Raw genomic sequence first — 13,315 nt, 5'->3', positions numbered from 1 at the left:
CACCACAACCCGTGGGTGGCGTCACGAACTATCCTTTCAAACCAAACACCCCCAAATCCCCGCGTGTAGCGCCAACTCCCTTGCAGAGCGACGTGACCCCTGGGTCCGTGAGAGGCTCGAGCCACCACCTGCAGTGCGAGCACGGATCCGAGCAGTTCGGCGGTCGCAGCCGAGCCCGCGGGGCGGTACAATTGTTCATGCTATTCGGAATGAATATGCAAGTATTATACAGTACAACTAGTTAGGTACTCGCTCAATTCTAGTTCTAACCAAATAGAGTTGTGGGCGTAATCTGGTCACAGAAGAAAAAAATACACTAATGCATAGGGAGAATTTTATTAAGGTGTATATAGAGATGATCCAAAAGATTAGCAGGAGCTGTTGGACATGACCACGAGACTAGAGTCCTGAGAACTGTGTCCTCTATGCCATAATTCCTGGCACCACTTCTGATCCGTAGGCTTGTGGCAATAAACACTCTGAGCCTACTAAATAGAGGCATTGGGGGTCCTAGCAGTTAGGTGGCGTTTCGCAGGGCTTTGTTCCAGCGGTCAGGTACTGCTGATGTGACCTTCAAAGCGTTTCTGATCATCTCAACCTGTATATCCTGATGGTGAGATGAGCAAAAAACATTTGATGGACTTTAATCCAGCAATTGGTTGTTAGCAAAAAAAACCACCTAACTGCCAGGATCTCTAACCCGACTCCTGTTTAGAAAACTGCTGACATGGTCAAACCACACTGTGGCTCGAGATACTAATGTTTAGCTGAACCGTTTTACATTACCTGCTCCTTTTCCCTTATTATGAATATATTCCAATTAATTTTCCTTGTTTGTTGCATCGCTCTTTATATAGGTTTTCTGTAGGGAAATCTTTTTGCTGGCGTACCTAGCCGGTTTCCCCCCCCCCCCCTTCTTCTTTGACCTTTAAACGGAGAATTCTCTAATTGACTGCCAATGTCCTTCATGTAGTTTTTAATGAGCACAAAACATTAGAAAGATTATTCAGTAACAAGAAATTGGATTTATTCTCCCTCTAAAGCCAGCAACGTTAAGACGGCCACGTTCTTCTCCGGATCACAAAAGAGCTAAAGGATTTTCCACAAACGTCTCCTCTATGATAGGGAGTTCAAAGCGGTTTTGTCGATAGGAAGTTTTAGCTTTATGGCGTTGCGTCGGGTTTTAAGAGGAGCTGAAAAGAATTATCAAGTCACTTTAGACGAGGACGCAAGAATGTGAATAGCTTTCCTAATATATTGCATTGTTCACTAATTCTTCTTATCTCCGGGATTTCAGCTTTTCATTGCTGCTTTCAGGAGGGATGCACGAGATTAGAAAATATAACATGGCTGCTTTCTTCCAGGAACAGCGCCCCCATTGTCTGAGTCTGGTATTGCTGCTTTACGCCACTGAAGTTGATTTTTGGTAAATTTGTGCATCCTTTCAAGAATATTCCCACCTTAAACATAGTATTTCCACTTCCAACCACTAGGATTTGCCTCTATTTTAAGAAAAAAGCCCAATTGCACACGTTCGGGAATAGGAAAGATGGTCATGCATACTGGCTTTTTGCATTCCTTTTGCATAAGAGTTAAAAAAAAAAAAAAAAAAATGCCGAGCATCTCCTGATGAAGCTGCAATAACAGCGAAACACCCAGAACTACATTGTGCAGCTGAATCCCTTATAGCTTTTTCACTAAGCTTCCCTGGTTTATGGGTGTTTTATGATCCAGCAAGAAATCTTTCTATTAATTTTTTTTTGTAAATTCTTTATTTAGAATGTTTCTCAGTATTACAAAAATGGAATAACTGTCTATTAATTTTGATGATGATTTATAGGGATCGATTGTGTATTGTAGTGCATAAGAAATCCTTTGTGCTTAGAGGACTTGGGATTGGTGCTCTTTCCTAATTTAGTTACTTTTTAAGTGTTCTTAGTATTTTTTTTTTCTATCTATAGTATGTTATTGCTCTTGGATGCACCCAAGGTTTTGGTTTATGTTTGCGTTGGACATCTAAGTAGTTCCAAGCCAAAAGCAATTTTTAAAGCTTGCATACAAATGAATAGAGGCTCATAAGCGGGCTATCTCTTTTCTGGACAGCTCGACTGGGCACCATTTTGAACATAGATTTGGGTCATGGTGGTGAAAAGAAGCTATTCTATGGCCATGCCATAAACACTTGAGTTGGGAGTAGCCCTTTGCAAAGAACCTGTCATCGGGTCAAAAAAGTGACTTTTTACCCTTATTTTATTCCCACAGATATAATTTTAAATCCAACATATTCTTCCAGAGATCTGGGGGGTAGTGTTTTAGTCTTATTTTTTCTAGTCTGTCAAGAGGGTGTGGCTCTTAACAATATTCTTTGTTGCTGTAGCTCTTAACAACATTCTTTATTGCCGTGGCTCTTAACAACATTCTTTGTTGCCGTGGCTCTTAACAATATTGTTTGTTGCCGTGGCTCTTAACAATATTCTTTGTTGCCGTGGCTCTTAACAATATTGTTTGTTGCCGTGGCTCTTAGCAACATTCTTGGTTGCCGTGGCTCTTAGCAACATTCTTGGTTGCCGTGGCTCTTAGCAACATTCTTGGTTGCCGTGGCTCTTAGCAACATTCTTGGTTGCCGTGGCTCTTAATATTCTTTGTTGGCGTGGCTCATAGCAACATTCTTTGTTGCCTTGGCTCTTTACAATATTCTTTGTTGGTGTGGCTCATAGCAACATTCTTTGTTGGCGTGGCTCTTAATATTCTTTGTTGGCGTGGCTCTTAATATTCTTTGTTGGCGTGGCTCATAGCAACATTCTTTGTTGCCTTGGCTCTTAATATTCTTTGTTGGCGTGGCTCATAGCAACATTCTTTGTTGCCGTGGCTCTTAATAGTCTTTGTTGGCGTGGCTCTTAGCAACATTCTTTGTTGCCGTGGCTCATAGCAACATTCTTTGTTGCCATGGCTCTTAGCAACATTCTTTGTTGCCTTGGCTCTTAATATTCTTTGTTGGCGTGGCTCATAGCAACATTCTTTGTTACCTTGGCTCTTAGCAACATTCTTTGTTGCCGTGGCTCTTAGCAACATTCTTTGTTGCCGTGGCTCTTAATATTCTTTGTTGGCGTGGCTCATAGCAACATTCTTTGTTGCCGTGGCTCATAGCAACATTCTTTGTTGCCGTGGCTCTTAACAACATTCTTTGTTGGCGTGGCACTTAGCAACATTCTTTGGGGGCGTGGCGCGCAACATTATTTAAGGTGTATCATGAGGCTGCTGCTCCTCATTACTCTGAGCTCCTTAAGGCCTCTTTCACACTTCCCTGAAAATCACGCACATTTTTTTCACAGACGTGTCAGAGGTGCGTATTGCTCTTGGTGTGCCGTGTGTATGGCACACCTGTGTTCACGGATAACACACGGAGAACGGGAACTTTCTGCTCACTTGTCCATGACGTCGCTGTCCGTGGTGCTGATCTGTGGTCTCCGGTCCTGCAGACTCCCCGCTGCTGCTTCTGGCCGCAGTGAAGTGAATATTCAATGAGAATAATGAGCGGTGGTCGGCAGCAAGTGACAGCAGCGGCAGAGACAGCAGGGCTGGAGAAGGGAGTAATGTTTTTTTTTTCTCACAGACACATGTCTTTTCTCCGGTGCGTGTCACATGGAACACATCCGTGTGGTCCGTGTGTGTTACGTGTGACACCCGTGATGTCGGAGAAAAATGCACATGTTGGCGTATGGAACACATGGACACACATAAGTACGGAACGAACACACGTTCCGTGCGCAAATACTTACGTGTGTCCAAAACCATAGGAATACCTAGGTCAACGTGTGTACATGTCTGCGGTACGTGAGAAAACTGCCAAACAGGTACCAGAGGCACGAACATGTGAAAGAGGTCTAAAACAAAGTAAAATTAAATTAAAATGCTCATATCGCAACAACTGTGTGACGGATTTATGTCAAACTCAAAGAAGCAGTGGCAATAAAATTTGCAAGCTGATCACTTTTGACCTACAGAGATACCAATTTCATCCTCTGACAAGGTCCACTTAGGGTAGGTAATCCATGTCCAGTGGATCTGTGTCCGGAACGACCCGGGACTATTAACTTAGCCAACATCATTCTCTCCTTGAATTGTAGGAGTGGTTTACGCCATTTCTCTTCCTAACAGTTATTGAGTATTCCACTTCTACATTTTTATGAAATTCTACCCACAAAATATATTTAGTCTTTAAATATTGTCCTCTCTTTTTTTTTTTTTTTTTTTCTGCCAGTCTTCCTTAATTAACATGTAACTCATTGAATCTGAGTGGAAACGACACTTGGTGTATAAAATGCAAAATCTGTGACACAAAGGGTCATTGTGGATACCCTCTGAACGTACCTGATGGACACATGTACATACGGTTACACGTGCGCCTACCCTTCAGTCTCCCATATCTGATCATGTGCAGCCTAAAGCTGCCTATGACATTTGTTTTTGTTTTGTTTTTCTAAAGTGGCCAGGTTTTTGCACTTATTCTCTTTTCAGCTCCTCTCCTCAGTATTCTGGATTTAGGTTTTTTTTATGTCCCCCCATACTGTTCCAGAGAGATGGGTCTTTATCTGGTGCTAACATTTATGGTCATTCTAAGACTGCAGTGTCACAGGTGACAGTCATGTGGTTCCTGGCAATAGAAGGTCACAACATTTGTCTGCGCAGAATGCTCACTGACTTTCCATTGTTCCTGCTGTCAGTATTCATTGGTATAGGTAGCTTTCCTGCTGGATTCATCTCTCTCCCCTTTTTAACCCAGCAGGAGCTCTCTTCCATCCAGCTGCTGATCATCAGTATTCTGCATGTGCTTAAATACTCCCTTCTTCCCTGGACTTTTTCTGGTGATTGATATTCAGTTCATACAAGCTCTGGTTGCAAGTAGGTGGCTTGTACTCATCTGTGGTATCGTTGCTGAACTTCTACCTGTGTCATCTGTGGATAAGTAGTTAATATATTTTCCCCCTTTGTGTCCTCCTTGTGTCTTCTATAGCGTTTAGTGGGGTTGATGACAAGCTCATCCCATCCATTCCCTATTTAGAGTCCAGCACTAGGAATACCTAGGGTCAGGTATCCGGCTCAGCGCATAGGTGAGGAACCTATCTAGGGTGGTGAGGGACCCCAGGGACCAGTAGTAGTAATACCTAGAGTCAGGTATTCTGCTCAGCGCATAGGTGAGGAACCTATCTAGGGTGGTGAGGGACCCCGGGAACCAGTAGTAGTAATATCTAGGGTCAGGTATCCTGCTCAGCGCATAGGTGAGGAACCTATCTAGGGTGGTGAGGGACCCCGGGAACCAGTAGTAGTAATATCTAGGGTCAGGTATCCTGCTCAGCGCATAGGTGAGGAACCTATCTAGGGTGGTGAGGGACCTTAGGGATCAGGATTAGGTTTAGTCAGGGGGTCACCATCTCCCCCTTCCATAGTCACAGGGGTCTCCTTCCCAAAAAAACATCAAAATCAACACTAAAAGGCCCATATCTCTGGAGCCGACTAACGGATTTAAAAAAATTAAGTACTTAAAGTATCAGCGGGAATAACATAAGACTTAGCCACCTTTTGACTTGGTGACAAGTCCTCTTTAAGTGTTGTGATATGGGAATTTTGCTGATCAGCATCATGTCACAAGCCGCATTTTCCAGGCACAGTAATAAAGAGAAGCAATGAAGGATGCACCAGTGCACATTGCAGGTCTGGAGCTCGCTGCACCCGTACACATTGCAGGTCTGGAGATCGCTGCACCTGTACACATTGCAGGTCTGGAGCTCGCTGCACCAGTGCACATTGCAGGTCTGGAGCTCGCTGCACCCGTACACATTGCAGGTCTGGAGCTCGCTGCACCCGTACACATTGTAGGTCTGGAGCTCGCTGCACCCGTACACATTGCAGGTCTGGAGCTCGCTGCACCCGTACACATTGCAGGTCTGGAGCTCGCTGCACCCGTACACATTGCAGGTCTGGAGCTCGCTGCACCCGTACACATTGCAGGTCTGGAGATCGCTGCACCCGTACACATTGCAGGTCTGGAGATCGCTGCACCCGTACACATTGCAGGTCTGGAGCTCGCTGCACCCGTACACATTGCAGGTCTGGAGCTCGCTGCACCCGTACACATTGCAGGTCTGGAGATCGCTGCACCCGTACACATTGCAGGTCTGGAGATCGCTGCACCCGTGTACATTGCAGGTCTGGAGCTCGCTGCACCCGTGTACATTGCAGGTCTGGAGATCGCTGCACCCGTACACATTGCAGGTCTGGAGCTCGCTGCACCCGTACACATTGCAGGTCTGGAGCTCGCTGCACCCGTACACATTGCAGGTCTGGAGCTCGCTGCACCCGTACACATTGCAGGTCTGGAGCTCGCTGCACCCGTACACATTGCAGGTCTGGAGCTCGCTGCACCCGTACACATTGCAGGTCTGGAGCTCGCTGCACCCGTACACATTGCAGGTCTGGAGCTCGCTGCACCCGTACACATTGCAGGTCTGGAGCTCGCTGCACCCGTACACATTGCAGGTCTGGAGCTCGCTGCACCCGTGCACATTGCAGGTCTGGAGCTCGCTGCACCCGTACACATTGCAGATCTGGAGCTCGCTGCGCCCGTACACATTGCAGGTCTGGAGCTCGCTGCACCCGTACACATTGCAGGTCTGGAGCTCGCTGCACCCGTACACATTGCAGGTCTGGAGCTCGCTGCACCCGTACACATTGCAGGTCTGGAGCTCGCTGCACCCGTACACATTGCAGGTCTGGAGCTCGCTGCACCCGTACACATTGTAGATCTGGAGCTCGCTGCGCCCGTACACATTGCAGGTCTGGAGCTCGCTGCACCCGTACACATTGCAGATCTGGAGCTCGCTGCGCCCGTACACATTGCAGGTCTGGAGCTCGCTGCACCCGTACACATTGCAGGTCTGGAGCTCGCTGCACCCGTACACATTGTAGGTCTGGAGCTCGCTGCACCCGTACACATTGTAGATCTGGAGCTCGCTGCGCCCGTACACATTGCAGGTCTGGAGCTCGCTGCACCCGTACACATTGCAGATCTGGAGCTCGCTGCGCCCGTACACATTGCAGGTCTGGAGCTCGCTGCACCCGTACACATTGCAGGTCTGGAGCTCGCTGCACCCGTACACATTGCAGGTCTGGAGCTCGCTGCACCCGTACACATTGCAGGTCTGGAGCTCGCTGCACCCGTGCTCCGACCACATCAGTTCTCCCCACTTTGGTTTCGCCTCCAATTAATCATCTCTGGGGGAGAGTAGACTGTTTACCGAGCATTAACCTCCCCCTCCATTCAATGAATATGTTGCTGTGTTACCTAATTTGTAGTCTAAGAGTCCGTAATGAGTTTTGATTTTCTTTTTTTCCTCCTTGCTACTGAGCACAATTAAAATTGATCGCGGCAGCACTAATCTAGAGGTTACTCTTATTCCAAGGCTCTGAATTAATTCTCTTCCGCAGACTAGAATGGGTTTTCTTTTTTTTTTTCATATAAGCAGCGTTCTACCATCGCCTCATCCCGAGATAAGAGACAAACGTCCTTCGTGCCCCGGATGACACCCTCCGCCGTATGAGATGGTCCAAAGCGCTCATTATGACCTCCAGAGTTATTTCATTTAATAGCCTCGGGTAGCTTATTTTTTATTTCTGGCAATAAAGATTCAATTTCATTTCAACCCAAAGACATTGATTTTACATATATATATATATATTGTGAGCTGGATGTTTGTATTGCTGAATACGCTAATAGGACTGGAGGCGGCCATGTTAATTGCTCGTACACAGGACTTGACAGATCCCGTGAGCCAGGTTGCCTGCAGACCTACACACTTTCCCTGGCATCTCATTTTTGGGATTGTTGTGTATTGATCTGCATGGAACCTGCGCACAAAAATAGTTCTGCCTCCTACAGTCCACCGGTCTTTCTCATATGGATACTTAATGTGGTGTCTATACTGTACCTCCATATTATAGTTAAGCTAGAACAAAAATATTGGTCTTTTCCACTGCATGTAATGCAACAGGAATATTCTATGCTAGATGCATTGGCACATTGAATGAATATGGTGTCTATTGAATGGCACTAGCTTACAATATTTGGGGTGCCTATGGGTCAGTAAAACAATATAGGCTCTATTTGAACAGTGTGTGCTTGAGCCATAAAGTGCAGGCGCATGTCTGTGTGTGTGTGTGCGCGCGTGTCTGTGTGTGTGTGTGCGCGTGTCTGTGTGTGCGTGTGTCTGTGTGTGTGCGTGTGTCTGTGTGTGTGTGCGTGTGTCTGTGTGTGTGTGCGCGTGTCTGTGTGTGTGTGCGCGTGTCTGTGTGTGTGCGCGTGTCTGTGTGTGTGCGCGTGTCTGTGTGTGCGCGCGTGTCTGTGTGTGTGCGCGTGTCTGTGTGTGTGCGCGTGTCTGTGTGTGCGCGCGTGTCTGTGTGTGCGCGCGTGTCTGTGTGTGCGCGCGTGTCTGTGTGTGCGCGCGTGTCTGTGTGTGCGCGCGTGTCTGTGTGTGCGCGCGTGTCTGTGTGTGCGCGAGTGTCTGTGTGTGTGTGTGCGCGAGTGTCTGTGTGTGTGTGTGCGCGTGCGTGTCTGTGTGTGTGCGCTCGCGTGTCTGTGTGTGCGCGCGTTTCTGTGTTTGGTGGTTTGGACATATTGCCATTGCAATATCTGGCTATAAACTTACTGACCCTTAAATGAAACATTTATTAGAGGGGTTTTCAGCTTAGGGAAAACTTTTTAGCAATCTTAGTTTTTTCTTTAAAAAAAAAAAATAAAAAAAAAATTTAGCTTTGTACATCCTTTCCTGGTGTCTGCAGTGCTGAAGTCACAACGATGGCGCTGCAGCCCATAACAGAGTTGATTGGTCTGCAGCGCTGTTAATGTGACATCAAGGCTGCAGACAATTAGAAGAGTGGGGCATACTCTGCACTGGACCCGTTGAGGGAATGTAAAATCTTAATGGCGGATGGATTTTTCAAAGCCCGAAAACCTCCACCCTGTTATTAAATTATGTAGCATTGCTAAAGCAATTAGTTACTGGTGTCATCTGCTGGATGTGGACCTCTAGATTGATCAGGTGCATCGTTCAAGAGCCTGAACAATTTTTTTGAAAATTAATTAAAATTGTAAAAAAAAAATGTGTTTTTTGTAATTTTGACCGATAACATTCTGCAGCTGATGCAAAGGAAATCCTCTAGAAGGAAAAACTGTTTTTTTCGTACCAAAAAGATGCAGTGTGGGGAACTGGAGAGGATCAGCTAATATAGGGAGGAATGGTTTCCTGGGGAAAAGGAGCAGAGATGAGCGATCCTGATCAGCAAAGATTGGAAAATGTTAAAATCAGGGCTGTGGAGTCTGAGTCTGTATAAAATGCACCGACTCCTAAAATATATAATAAATTGGGGACAGTCGTGCAATGCAGAATGTGCTGAATACTTTACTAAATAATATTTAGTATATTGCTTATATTTAAGTGAAAAATGTATTGTACAATGTGAACATCAGACATTTAATCATTTTTATGATCCAATAATCAAGATATTTAGATAGAACATAAATATATTGGATACAACTTTACAACACAAACTGTAATAAATTGTAAGTATGTAATACAATATGTAAAAGATATATATACACACACACGATATATATGTAATCTACTGTATATTACATATTTACAATTTATTACAGTTTGTGTTCTAAAGTTGTATCCAATCTAAATATCTTGATTATTGTATCATAAAAATTATTAAATGTCTGATGTTCACATTGCACATGTTCATGTACTACAATAAATTTTTCACCTAACCATAAGCAATATATGTAGGAGTCTGAGTCGGAGCAAGAGAAATTGAGGAGTCGGGGCAAGAGAAATTGAGGAGTCGGGGCAAGAGAAATTGAGGAGTCGGGGCAAGAGAAATTGAGGAGTCGGGGCAAGAGAAATTGAGGAGTCGGGGCAAGAGAAATTGAGGAGTCGGGGCAAGAGAAATTGAGGAGTCGGGGCAAGAGAAATTGAGGAGTCGGGGCAAGAGACATTGAGGAGTCGGGGCAAGAGACATTGAGGAGTCGGGGCAAGAGACATTGAGGAGTCGGGGCAAGAGACATTGAGGAGTCGGGGCAAGAGACATTGAGGAGTCGGGGCAAGAGACATTGAGGAGTCGGGGCAAGAGACATTGAGGAGTCGGGGCAAGAGACATTGAGGAGTCGGGGCAAGAGACATTGAGGAGTCGGGGCAAGAGACATTGAGGAGTCGGGGCAAGAGACATTGAGGAGTCGGGGCAAGAGACATTGAGGAGTCGGGGCAAGAGACATTGAGGAGTCGGGGCAAGAGACATTGAGGAGTCGGGGCAAGAGACATTGAGGAGTCGGGGCAAGAGACATTGAGGAGTCGGGGCAAGAGACATTGAGGAGTCGGGGCAAGAGACATTGAGGAGTCGGGGCAAGAGACATTGAGGAGTCGGGGCAAGAGACATTGAGGAGTCGGGGCAAGAGACATTGAGGAGTCGGGGCAAGAGACATTGAGGAGTCGGGGCAAGAGACATTGAGGAGTCGGGGCAAGAGACATTGAGGAGTCGGGGCAAGAGACATTGAGGAGTCGGGGCAAGAGACATTGAGGAGTCGGGGCAAGAGACATTGAGGAGTCGGGGCAAGAGACATTGAGGAGTCGGGGCAAGAGACATTGAGGAGTCGGGGCAAGAGAAATTGAGGAGTCGGGGCAAGAGAAATTGAGGAGTCGGGGCAAGAGAAATTGAGGAGTCGGGGCAAGAGAAATTGAGGAGTCGGGGCAAGAGAAATTGAGGAGTCGGGGCAAGAGAAATTGAGGAGTCGGGGCAAGAGAAATTGAGGAGTCGGAGCAAGAGAAATTGAGGAGTCGGAGCAAGAGTCAAAGGTTTGGTTTACCGACTCCACAGCCCTGGTTAAAATTGTACAATCTTTGGCCAGATCGGGACTGAACATCTGAACATTTACCGTAAAAGTCGGTGATCTTGCCAAGGATAATTGCCATGGGTAAATGTTCAAATGGCAAAAATCATCCTTTCCCTGCCCATCAGTTATGGTTATGTCAAGTATTCGCATGGCTGTGATAGGCCACGGTAAAAAGAAAAAGTATTCGACTGAGTAGGAGGGCTATACTCGAGTACTCAGGGGTTACTGTTTCTACTACTGAATAGGGCAAGCTGATTTTGGAGAATGATGGCCCTGTAAATGCTCCCTTAAGGGAAAAAATAAGTAAATCCTTCATCCAATGGGAAAAGAGCTGTCTCTCTAATGTCAACTACAAGAGGTAACCCCAATCTATTAACTAGCTTCGCCACTGGATTTATTGTTTTATTCTATTTGGCCATAGCAGAATTTTCACCATAGAGGAAAAGCCCTTCTTCTTGATCTTCGGACAGCTGTGCCTGGGTGCTTACCCCTCATCAGTGCAGAGGAGGGTACTGAAAGCAAATGATGAAATAATGTCAGGGCAAAATAACATATATTGCAGAATCAAACCTTGTGTAAAGCAATAAAAAGTGCTAAATGTCCTAAAAAATGTTTGTGATACTTTTATTAAAAAAAATTGCTGTAATCTATTATGATTATGTACTGTACTCAACTCAAGCGGAATAAATGGGGAAAATATTGCAACCAATTCTAGTCAGTCCCCTGTACAAACTAGAGATTCGGACCCTGCGGTCCCTAGTGGTTCCTGTGTGGACTAAAACAGCCCTAACCACAGACTAATGAATGGCGCAACTAAAACCTATCCTTCCTGAATGGCCATCGAGTGCTGCATGTCCCTCCTAAGGAACCAGAAGGTAGAGCAGAGTAAGGCTCTGTGCGCACTAGAAAAGTGATTTTTCTCAAGAAAATTTCTTGAGAAACTTCTGGGAGTTGAAGATTTCCGCACCTGCGGAAAAATCCGCGGGAAAAACGCATGCGGCTTTGCCACGGATTTGCCGCGGATTTACCGCAGGTTGGTCCCTGCGGTTTTGCAATAAATAATATAGATAATCGATAGACAGATAATGGATAGAGGGAAAGATGGATAGATGAATAGATAGATGAGAAAGACCTATATAATGTCCCACCTCCCTGCATTTTCTAAGCTGGCACCCTTTTGTGACTTTCATGTGGCACTAAAGGGTGCTTAGCTTTGTATTTAGCCATAAAATAAATAATTAAAAAAAAAAACGACGTGAGGTCCCTCCATCTTTTGTAGCCAGCTAGGGTAAAGCAGACGGCTGCAGCCTGCAAACCACAGCTGACAGCTTCACCTTGGCTGGTAATCCAAAACAGAGGGCACCCCACGCTGTTATTTTACATTAAATAAATAATTTAAAACAAAAAACGTGGGGTCCCCCCCAAATTGCATCACCAGCCAAGGTAAAGCGGACAGCTGGGGTCTGGTATTCTCAGACTAGGGAGGTCCACTGTTATTGGACACTCCTCAGCCTAAAAATAGCAGGCCGCAGCCGCCCCAGAAGTGGCGCATCCATTAGACGTGCCAATCCTGGCGCTTCGCCCCAACTCATCCCGTTGCCCTGGTGCGTTGGCAAACGAGGTAATATATGGGGTTGATGCCAGATGTGTAATGTCACCTGGCATCAAGCCCTGGGATTGGTGGTGAGGTCAGGCGTCTATCAGATACCCGACATCACCAACCCAGTGAGTTAGAAATAAAAAATAGACAACAAAAAAAGTTTTATTTGAAAAAACACTCCCCAAAACATTCCCTCTTTCACCAATCTATTGAAAAGAACAATCAATTCCATGTCCGGCGTAATCCAATATGGGGGGGTCCCACGGCGATCCATTCCATAGTCACTGTCCCAGTAAGTGAAGAACAGAATGTTCCCCATTGGCTGGGAGAGCAATGCAGTGACCTGAGCTAACATCAATAGCCCAGGTCACTCTATGGGATGCCGAGCGCTGCTGCCAGGAGGATAGATGAAATAATTACCTGCTGTGATCATCTCCTGTACTGCTGACGTCACTGCTGTCACAGACTTCTATGCCCGCCGCGTTGTCAGAAGTATCGCGAGAGCCCGTGACGTCACCGCTAGTGACAGTCTCGGGCCGCTCGCGAGACGGGCATAGACAGCAGTCACCGCGCTGACGTCAGGAGGCAGGAGATCGTCACAGCAGGTAATGATCTCACCTCCTGACAGCAGCGATCGTCATCCCCGCGGCTCCCAGCACTGCAGGGTGTCAGTGTCTGCCTGCGCTGCAGCGTGACAAGCTGCCGATACTGCGGGCACACACTGACACTGCAGGGTGACAAGCTGCTGACACTGCGGGCAGACACTGACA

General features: G+C 46.2%; 1 protein-coding gene across 1 annotated transcript in view; it reads left to right on the top strand.

Annotated features, from left to right (window-relative positions):
* The window catches only part of FUT8 (fucosyltransferase 8), a 251,645-nt gene that overhangs the window by 116,825 nt on the left and 121,505 nt on the right, over positions 1 to 13,315 (top strand). The gene's annotated exons all lie outside the window — the stretch shown is intronic.

Source organism: Anomaloglossus baeobatrachus, chromosome 12 (genome assembly GCF_048569485.1).
Source record: "Anomaloglossus baeobatrachus isolate aAnoBae1 chromosome 12, aAnoBae1.hap1, whole genome shotgun sequence".
Taxonomy (NCBI): domain Eukaryota; kingdom Metazoa; phylum Chordata; class Amphibia; order Anura; family Aromobatidae; genus Anomaloglossus; species Anomaloglossus baeobatrachus.
Note: the sequence above shows the minus strand (reverse complement) of the source record. Positions and strands in the feature narration are given on the sequence as shown.